Source organism: Protopterus annectens, chromosome 9.part0, assembly GCF_019279795.1.
Source record: "Protopterus annectens isolate FY-2018-M chromosome 9.part0, PAN1.0, whole genome shotgun sequence".
Taxonomy (NCBI): Eukaryota; Metazoa; Chordata; order Ceratodontiformes; family Protopteridae; genus Protopterus; species Protopterus annectens.
Genome location: NC_056743.1, coordinates 781,159,866 through 781,170,855, shown reverse-complemented (window position 1 = coordinate 781,170,855; position 10,990 = coordinate 781,159,866).

Sequence of the window (10,990 nt, the reverse complement as noted above, 5' to 3'; positions counted from 1 at the left end):
ATGACCTTAACACCCCCTCTGGATTTGTGACATTCTCAGCAGAGGATGAAACATCTGTGATATAGGATGCAACACAGGTGACTATTATCCACAACTAGTTTTCAGTGCAAATCTGGGTTTCCTCTAACCAAAAACATGAGGAGGAGAGCAGGTTATCCCAATTCTTTCTTCCTTTCATTGACTCACACGTTAATGACCATGGGCAGATTATTTTAAACCAGGTCACCTGTAGCACTGATAGATACCTTGCCTCTGTACCAATGACTAATTGACTTGAGTTAAACAGGATGCATCCATACATCAGAGTAGGTGGTAAAACATTTGGTACTCTTCTCTTGGTAAGTGAGGAGCAACAATTTCTTGCTCTGTGGATTAGACATCCATTTGTTAGCGTAACATACTGCGCATTTAACTTGACCCATAGCTTCATACTTTCGTTCTGATAAACACCAACAGGCCAAGTGTATGATATGACAACTATAGCCTCCGCAGCTGCATTTTAGATTTTTCTTGACTGTCTTAATTTTGTCCCCTTCCCCATTTACCTGTTTGAATTATATTGATGCTCATTTAGATTTGGTATTGTCACCCTGGTTAAGCCATGTTTTTAAGTGTTATTTAAGCAATAACCCCTGAATAAGTATGGATATTGCTGGATTTACCCATGATTAGTGTGGTTTGATCATGAGGGTGAAAAAATCAGGAGATATGAGAATCTGCTGAGATTAAAGGAGGGACAGCACAGAAATATAAGGAAAATCAGATATGTTCATGTTTGCTTACTTGTGCAGAACATGCTTGATTTTTCTTGTATTTTTCTCTGCCCTCCATAGCATATTCTAATAGAAAAGTCTGGCTACCCAATTGTACGTTAGCGTCAGGACTTTGTTCTATTAGTATATGCACAATTTACAGTGGCCACACTGGCTGGTTATTTTGTTTGTTTATATTTGTTCCTATTTAAGCTGAAGCTCATTTTGGATATGAGAACAGCTGACAGCAGAGAATGGCATTCCAGAAATATCGGGTTTCTATTATCTGATCGAATATTTAGGTTAGCGAATACCTAAACGTGGATCTGGTAATAGAGAAAGCAAAAAAATGCGAATGGCCGATTTGATGCAGGGGAAAGAATTCTGTTGGCCATATGCGGATTTTGCCCCTTTCCGCACTGTAGAGCAGTCTCGGAGTTGGTATATTTAGTTAGAGGGGTGTGGGGGGCACAGCCCCCCACGTCATTTTGGTTTAATTTTTTTTTTTTTTGCGGCCGAGGGAATTCATTCTCTACATTAAATTGGCTGTTAGCTGTTTTAATTTTTTGATATTACAAGGTCGACATTTAGGTATTCGCTAACCTAAACCTTTGATCAGGCAATATAGATGCAAAATATTTGCACACTGTGTAGTTCTTCCTCACTTTTGTTTTCCCACATCAAGCTGACATAAGTGGAAAATAGTAGAGGGATTAGCAGAGAGACTTGTGTAGTTTTAGAGGTTATGGTAAAAAGCATAAAGTTTAAGCTAGGTAACCATTTGCCTTGTGCGATCAGACCTGATATACTAGTACCATAATTCTATAACATCTTTACCAAAGAATGCAGTGACTATCAAAACCCTTTTATCTGTCTGAAAATGGCACTTAAAATATGGCTAGTAATAATTATCTGACCTATGTAAGGTCTATATTTTGGGTGGCTCTATTGCTGTGAATCAAACTGGAGCTAAGTAAACTCATGTTTCTTTGTAAAATCATTGCCTTCAGGGGTGTCCAACCTTGTGGCTTGCTGGGGCCGCATTGAGTGAACAGAAATGGTCTTGGGGCCACATATAAAATATATCATATAGTTAACTCTTTCGTTGCTCCGGAAGACCACAGTCGACCTCCTGGCTGTACTGTAGGTGCATTTGAACAATGAATAAATGTAATAAATGCCTAATATTTGCCTTAAAATTCTAATTCTTATTCTAATTCTAATTCTCTAATCTAACAGTTAACTCTAACATCTTTGTTAATATCTATATATATATATATATATATATATATATATATATATATATTTTTTTTTTTTTACAAATAAACAGATATTCACTACAGCACTAGCATTTCTCACTTGGAAAACCATTCCAGCACTCCAACTATGTAAAATGTCAACATCAGCAGTCCTACAATACTATAATCCACAAAAATAACCCAACAAATTTGCAATAAAGCAAAGAATTCACATTACTGACTTAATAAAACAATTCTGAATAAGCTACATGAGGGTCTCACCCAAACAAATAACTGGTGCCGGAAATATGACCTCAAGCTAAATGCCAAAAAATGCATCATCTTCCCCTTTGAGGAGAGTGATGTCCCCACAAATGATCACATTAATAACAATGTTGTAAGCACGCAATAAGTCGTATGGTACTTGGGCACCCAGGTTGATAGAAACCTGACTTTTGACCACCATGTTGTCTCTGTTGTAAGGAAAGCTTTTTACATGGCCCATTTCATTAGTAAGGGTATCATATCCCTGTATTCTTCCTTTACAAGAGCCATTATTGAGTACAATGCCCCTTTTGGCATGTGCCTCAGCAAAACACCCTGCCAAAAGAAAGACTACAATCATTTCTGACAAAAAAGGTCAAAGGACTAAGGTCACTTAGTTATCCAAACAGACTAAAAAGCTTCTTGCTTTTCTCTGTCTCTCACTGGCCCCTATAAATTTCATCACTGGCTTGCTTTCCAGGCTAAGAAAGATCCTGCCTTAAGAGACTTCCTCTACCTCAGAAATACTGGTTATACTTAAAATGCTCACTACAAAGACCACAGCTTTCACTGCAACATAAACAAGCCACTTTTTATGGACAGGTTCTTGACACAAAAACTTCAACTTCTGCAAAAAGCTCTTCTCATTATCAAACAGTGTAGTTCAGCAACACAATGGCTGGATGGATAGCCATAAATGTAATCCTTGGGTAAGTAGCATAGCCTTCATCAAACCAGATGGAAAATCCACATACTAACCTTTCCCAGCTGGATGGCCAAGATCTAATATTGGTTACTCAAATCTAGCTGCCCAAGAAGAGGGGCATGTTTAACTAAGAATTCCATTTGCAAAATTATATTCAGCTATGTACGAACAGCTTTATCCTAAAAACTTAACTCATTGATATTTGCCTTGCTGTAATTATAACTGTAAAAAAAATGTTTTTAAGTTTATTCTGTACCTCAATGATTCTCACTGTTATGAAATGTAATCTCTGCCATATTGTATGAGTACTACATCCATAATTTGCTGTCTCTCTCTCTCTCTCATGTATTGTATTATACTGTTTTGTGTTATTTTTGGAGCTTTTCTCCCCAGGCCCCCACTGAAAATGGACCTGTGACCAGTCGGACTTTCCCGGTAAACAAATGTAAAATAAAATAAAATAAATAAAAATAAACTTCCTTCCAATCTAAAGCCATTTGACAGACATTTTAATTTGTGCAGAAGTTACTCACAGACTGACAGTTTACTGAGCTGTAATGCTGACCTTCGCTTTTGAAAAAAACAATTTCCCAGACTTTGACAATAGCTCCAAGTGTAGAGAGGATTATTTATTTATTATATATTTATTTATTTTTGGAAAACATCTTTAAAACGGTTAAATTGATTACACACCCAGAAACACAGAAAAGTTATTGTGATTATGTAAACCACAGACTGCTGCAAGAAATCAAAGTCACATTAGCACTCTGTGCTTATGTCCGAACAGATGAATTATACCTGTCAATTCCAAAAGAAGTAAAGTAGCTTAATAAGAAGGTTATTTGCAAGGTTACATGGCAGTTTATATTAGAAATAAGCAGAGATATTAAAAAGGATCTGTTTTTCATAATTATGCCGAAAAGTCTTCCAAGGTAAATACAACTTCTGATTTAGTATGGAACCATACCTCTCAACCTTAGAGCAAGAAATCTGGACAAAGCGAAAAATAAAAGTGGGACACAGGCCCAAAAATAGTTATGCATCACATGCACCATTGAAACAGCTGTAGCTGCAAACATTATACATCACTTATAATCTTTCTATCCCATTATTGTCAGTTAAACATTATATGGCTCATTCAGTCCTGCCTTCTTTTGCATCAAAGAAAACCATGCTTTGAAATGACAAATGCATTAAAAATAATAAATAAAACACATTGCATCAACATCTTGCAACTTCCTACCTGCAAGCAACCACAGAGCTTTCACTGAAACTAGGGCTGCTTGTTTTCCCAGAATGACAGCTCTCCCTAATTAAGTCTAATGGTATACAATCTACCAGTATCTGGATTACCTGAAATAAATTAAATTATGGCCTGTAAATTGAAAGTACACTTTGTTTAATTAAATTAAATCCACTTACTATATTTTTTCAGTAACATCCCAATATCCATTTCCAGGTCACTTTACAAGACATTGGCAGTGGTAGACTTGGCATCCTTCAGAACCCCACAGGCCCACGCTAATACATTGTCAATTAAATGTAAATATCCATCCACTGTAAATGGCAAGAAGCTATGTCTTAAAAAATCTTCTTCTGGCATGTGTACCCAAGTATTAGGTTTTGAAACAAAGAAACATATTCTCCACAGTCCGTAAGTCTCTGTCTTTAATAATCATCTACTGTTGGACCACTCCCAACACATAAGCACACACATACACACTAAAATCCCCAACATTTAAAAAATGACATTGTGCCCACTTGATTTGCCAGTATTGATGATCCACCAAAGCTATGCTTACTGTTGTCCAATCTACCACTGCTTAGAACCCACCAATAAAAAAACAGTACTAGGTGCTTTTTTGTTTGTCTGAAAAAACAATACAACTTTATATGCAACAATCCCACATAGTCAGTCCACTACTGACCCATTAACCTTAGGCTGCTGTCTCATTCTTACTCCCTGGATGCATTACCTTGGATTACTACTTTTATTTCCTAAGCAAAAGACACAAATTGGAAGATGAGGCAAAAATCCAGACATTCTTTGAAAATCCATACAGTTAAGAGGTATGAGTTCATGTTCAACACAACACTCTCCCTGTCAGGAAAGCCACAATTTAATGAAAGTGTACTCAATGTATGATATATTTGAGAGCTAACTTGTTTGTGTTCAGTAGGTAGACTGATCATTGTTAGTCTCATTGTGCATGCGTCTCTCTCTATCATGCACACATATACACACATACACACACACACTCTTCTACTTTCACGCACACAATTCTGCTTTCATGTAAGCACTCACTCACTCCGTACTTACCTATTAACAAAGGTAATTGCTGTCCCTTTCAAAGGTAACAGCGGCAAATCCATACATGAGTCCCTCTTCAGCAAGAACACACACCCTGATTGTTTGGCGCAAAATAATGGAGTGAACACACTGACCCTTTTTTGGCTCAAAAACAAAACTAGAAGGGTGCTTTGGCGCATGCGCACACCAACATTAGCGTTACAGGTTACGGGAGCGAAAAACACAAAACAAAAAAAAATGTTTTGGAGCATGCGTACATCCATGTTGCAGTTAGAGGTTGAGGGCCGCATGGAAGAGATCTGAGGGCCGCACGTGGCCCGCGGGCCACAGGTTGGACACGTCTAGACGAATGAACAGTGACATCAGCCCAGTATTCCAATAGATATTTTTCATCCATTTATATTTACTTTATTTATTTATCTTTGTTCATTTGTTTAATAGAAGGAAACTCTGTTTGTAGCATTACGTCTTTTAACCTCACCTTTTATAAGTGTAGGGTAGTTAAGTACGTCTTTTAGCTTGGTGTTAAAAATGAGCATGCAGCAGCTACAGATGGTAGGGGTGTAATGAGGGGAACCAGTCAGTTGTTGAGACTGCCTTAATCAGGCTATATTACCTACAAATGGCTGCATAATGCCTTTCCACCTGCTCATCCCTTCTTTAGGTCAGAGGCCTAAGACACTTGAGAAGAAAGCCATGCAACTCACAGTTATAAATTAGGGAATCCATCTATGCAAAATGCAGTAATTTGCTTTCAAAGTTCTCTTTTTTTTCTTTTTAGTACATTTTATGCTTTAGCTTTCATTAATGTTCTGCATTCTAAATAAAGGTATTTTGGAAAATGAGCTGTGCAAAAGGAGATGTTTTTCTGTATCTGTAGCTCTGGTATGAGGTCTAGTCTATATTTTTATTCATTTACAATAACAGCACTTTAAGAATGGCATAGCCAGGTATGTGTAATGCCTGCCACATTTTAGAACAATTTATTTTGTGTAATGTGATGTGAACTAACTTAAGTCTAACAAAAGACCTCGATATATTTACCATGGTTTTATTTTATCATTACTTCAGCCTGTCTTTTTAGGCATACACTTTCTGGGTTATGGGGGTGGGGGGTACAGTAGAGGTGGTAGGAGCTTACATTATGGAATTTGTTTGACAATTTCAACAGTCTTGGCCAGTTGTAGGTTTTATGTTCAAAGGTTTTTATGAACATTTTGCTGAACTGAAACAAGATAACATATGTGATACTTGTCAAGTCCATCTACAGTATTTTGTTGATTTGAACAGCTCTTAGTAATCCTATTACCACTATGTCTAGATATTTGTAAACACGTTTTTCAAAACGTGGGATATGTATACTGATTCCCAAGAAAAAGAAAATGTGTCTAGATTTAGAGCTGTTTGCTACTTATGTTGATTGAAAGTTTTTATGTGGTTGTGTATCTATGCATCCCATGAAACCTGCATGATAGTGAGTGGATGTCTTGCATCCCATACTTTGCTATTCTTGTCTAGCTCCATGGCACAGAGGAATGGAGCTCTGACAGTGACCCAGGAAACTGGGGTCCCATTTAAATCTCTGACACAAGAGGATATAGGGAAGGATGGAATGGAGTGAAGGGGTTTGGCCAACTTGCCACTCAAGGGGGGGGGGTGAGACAGAAAGAGATGCATGCACTTGGAGGCACTTGGGATGGTGTAGTTTTTCCAGTGGAGACAAGGGAAACTACCTCCTGGGTTCAGGACTGGTGGGTAGGGCTATTCCTAGTAACATTATTCACCAAAATTATATACAACCAGAGTAGAAGCCATTGCATCCCCCTTCCCCTGCTCAGCAAAGCATAAATGGGGGCACAAAGCAGCAGAAAACACTCCCTGGCATCAGTATAATGCTGCACCAGAAGACTTGCTGTCCTTGATGTCACCAAACATGGGTCAGAGTTAGTCTGTAGATGACTAAAGCAGGCTTGGTAGATACAGTGGACACTGGCAGGTTATTAGAACGGCTGACGGTCAGCTTAGGAGCCAGAATTACCACAGATTATATTTTGTTACTCTTCTATTTCAGCACTACTTCCAGGTCCTCCCCAAGTGTTTCAGAAAAATAAAACTTATGTACTTGTCAGTGACCTCTATTCCCTAAAGAACCAGACTCCTTTCTATATTACTGACCAGGCTACAGTCTTTGGGCTACTTAACCAGCATATACAAATGTTATATGTACTTTGAGGTTTATAAATAAATATGCCACTGTTTTCTGAATCAGAATGTAACAGACTTGCAAACTACATCTAAGTGTTGTAGAAATACAATAAACTAAACGCATCTAATTTAATCTGTAATATGTTTGAGATGTATGTTTTTAGTGTTAAGAAGACAAGTGAACTTGTGACCTTTATATGAATGCAAACAAAAAAGAAAACAAAATTTTAACTGAAGATTGTAACATTTTTTTCTGCTGAAAATGCAGCAATTTTAATTAGAAAGTGAAATATATGATACACATTTGAAATAAACTGTAATTTGCCTGCCTTGCACTTTTAGAATCTGTGACTCTTCTTAGACTCAAAAAACTTACAGGTTGTAAAAAACAATTAGAAATTGTGTTAAAGAGAGATAGTTAACTAAGAGCAAATTAACAGGCTCATTGGTATGTAAGGATGAAATCCTACTTGATTACATCTGTGGTTTCCACGATGATTGCATCTGTGGTTTCCACGATAAAAGATATAATGCATACAACTAAATGTACAACTACACAGAAGAGAAATGAAGATCCCTTCAACATGTAAATAGTGAGTTACATTCTTTCACTTGTGTCTCTGACTGATATGTTCAGGAAATTCAGCTACTCAAGTTATGGCAGTAATTCTTTCAGTAACACAGAGAGAGAGAAGGAAAAATGTAGATATAGGCAGATTTTTCTTTATTCTGATGTTTTGTTCAAATGGATTATTTTCTGTTTTCTTGTGAAATTCTCTCTCTCTGTCTCTAATATATATTAATTTTATTGCTTAACTTATTCTTTATTAAGTGAAACAAATGTGATTATTCACTTTTAAGAAGTTTGTGATTGGTCACCTATTTATATATTTATTAATTGATAAGATGGCATTTATTGTTACTGGTGACAAACTGCTGAAAACCACCTTCATTGGCCAGACCACTCTGTACACTACCATTTGTGTATATAATTAATTGGCAAATTATCTCAAGTGAAACAACAATTGAGGTGATCTAAAGTGGTGGTAGTTTTCCATGAGGCAAGATAGAAGGCAGTAATGTAGGAGAATAGTATTAGCCTTCTAATAATAATGTGTGCACAAATGTAAAAGTTGATTTAAAGTAAAGCTACTGTAGGTAAGTGAGCACTGGAAGGCAATAAAACATAGAAAGAGTGGTGAGAAATGGAGTCTGGGGATCTATGACAAAAACTCTGTTTGGTGAGGTGTTCCATATGAAGCTTATCTTGGGTGTAGATAGTGGAAGACCATACACAGGAAGCAGTGCATTTTCCATGCCTGCTTTTGAGTTGCTTAATGATTCGTATATATGTGTCTCTTTTTTAGTACTGGAATCTGTTTGGTACTATGGTACTGGAGGTGTGATAGGGTAACTAGAGAGACTGGAGGTGTGATGGGGTACTAGAGATAGACCAGACTCCTAGTGGACTTCAAATTTTAAGGTAATTTTATTTTTATTTAACATTTGTTAACCAGGAAAGTCTGACTTGGAACTAAGCCAATTTTCAGCAGAAGCCTGGGGAGAAATGCTCCAGATGCATGTCTTTGTAATGTGGGAGGAAACCGGAGTAAACCCACACGAACACAGGGAGGACATGCAGACTCCACACAGAAGGCACCCCAGCTGAGAATTGAACAGAAGAACGTCTTGCTATGAGGCGACAATGCTACCACTGCACCACTGTGACATCCAAATTATTAGATAATAGTGTGTGTGTGTGTGTGTGTGTGTGTGTGTGTGTGTGTGTGTGTGTGTGTGTGTATATATATATATATATATATATATATATATATATATATATATATATATATATATATATATATATATGGGTTACCTTTATTTCATCGACAGCTCATTTCACTGACAGCTCATTTCATCGACAGTGATATATGACTTTATCCCCACTGTAGTGCGATCCTGGAGTTAGAATATATAGTAAGGGGGGGTGGGGGTACAGCCCCCCACATTGGGGGGTGTGGGGGGCATAGCCCCCCCCCCACATATTATAAACATTTATCTATAGAGATGGATACTTACATGTGGAATGAATAACTGTTTTGCAGAAAACAATATACAACCAAAGTATGTGGGGGCAACACCCCCCCTTACTATATATTCTAACTCCAGGATCACACTACAGTGGGGAAAAGGTCATATATCACTGTTGATGAAATGAATTGTCAGTGAAATGAGGTTTCAGTGAAATGGTCTTGCTGATTTGCTTGTCAGTGAAATGAGCTGTCAATGTTCTGAAGGTAACCCATATATATATATATATATATATATATATATATATATATGTATAAACTAAAGGATTTAATTTAGGAGTGAGTAGTTGAGTAGATCCAAGCATAAAGTAGCCCATAGCAACTTTTATACACACACACACACACACACACACATACATTCACATGAGAACGCACGAGCATATGCACACACACGCATACACACACATGCATGCACACACACTTACAAACACACATGCACACACACACACACACACACACACACACACACACACACACACACACACACACACACACACACACACATGCACATATACACACATGCACACACAAGCAAAACATTCCAATAACAAATGGTTAGAAGACCAAACCAAATGATCAGAACACCATTTGAAAATCATGCTCAAAAACTTTTTTTGATAAGGGCATCAAAGGAGATATGCAAATTACCCCATAAAGACATACAAGTATTCTGGTGACTGGCAGACAAAAGCTAGATTTTCTACTTATGCTGAATTATCTCAAAATGAGGGTAACACATGTTATGTCTACAGCTTGTGGTATCTGACTTTTTTGGCCTGAATGCCTTAATAATTACCTGTAAAATAAATAAATGATCATTGTGCATTCAAAAGCCAGTGATCTGTAATACTTGAATGTTTTTTATGGATAATTTGCATACTTTCCATGATGCCCCCACAAAGAAAGGTTTGTGGTTGCTTTATATTTGTTTATATTGTGGTATAGTGGCTGTTTCAAATGTAAAAGTTTTATATATATATATATATATATATATATATATATATATATATACCTAGTGAGAAAGACTATATATATATATATAAATATATTTATACCTAGAGAGAAAGAGAGATGGCTCCATAATGTTTTGTCAAAAGACATATGATTGAAAGGTAAGTCTGACAATTTAAATTTGTCAAATGGTAGTGGTTGTGAATAAGAATGTGGTGGAGTGCAAAGTGTGTGCACGTTTTAGTATGATGTATGGGGGGAGGCAGAAGCATCTTGACAGACTGTTAAAAATACACAATCCTAATAAACAGAAACAGAACTACAATAGATCTTTGACCAGAACGGATAAAAGACCATGTGTGTTATCAGAAATCTGTCATGGAACTCTACTAGAAAACCCAAACTGTTAAGTCAGTGAAAAAAGTCAGGGCAGAAAATGAAGGGGAAGACTCTATAGTGCATGATGTAAAATC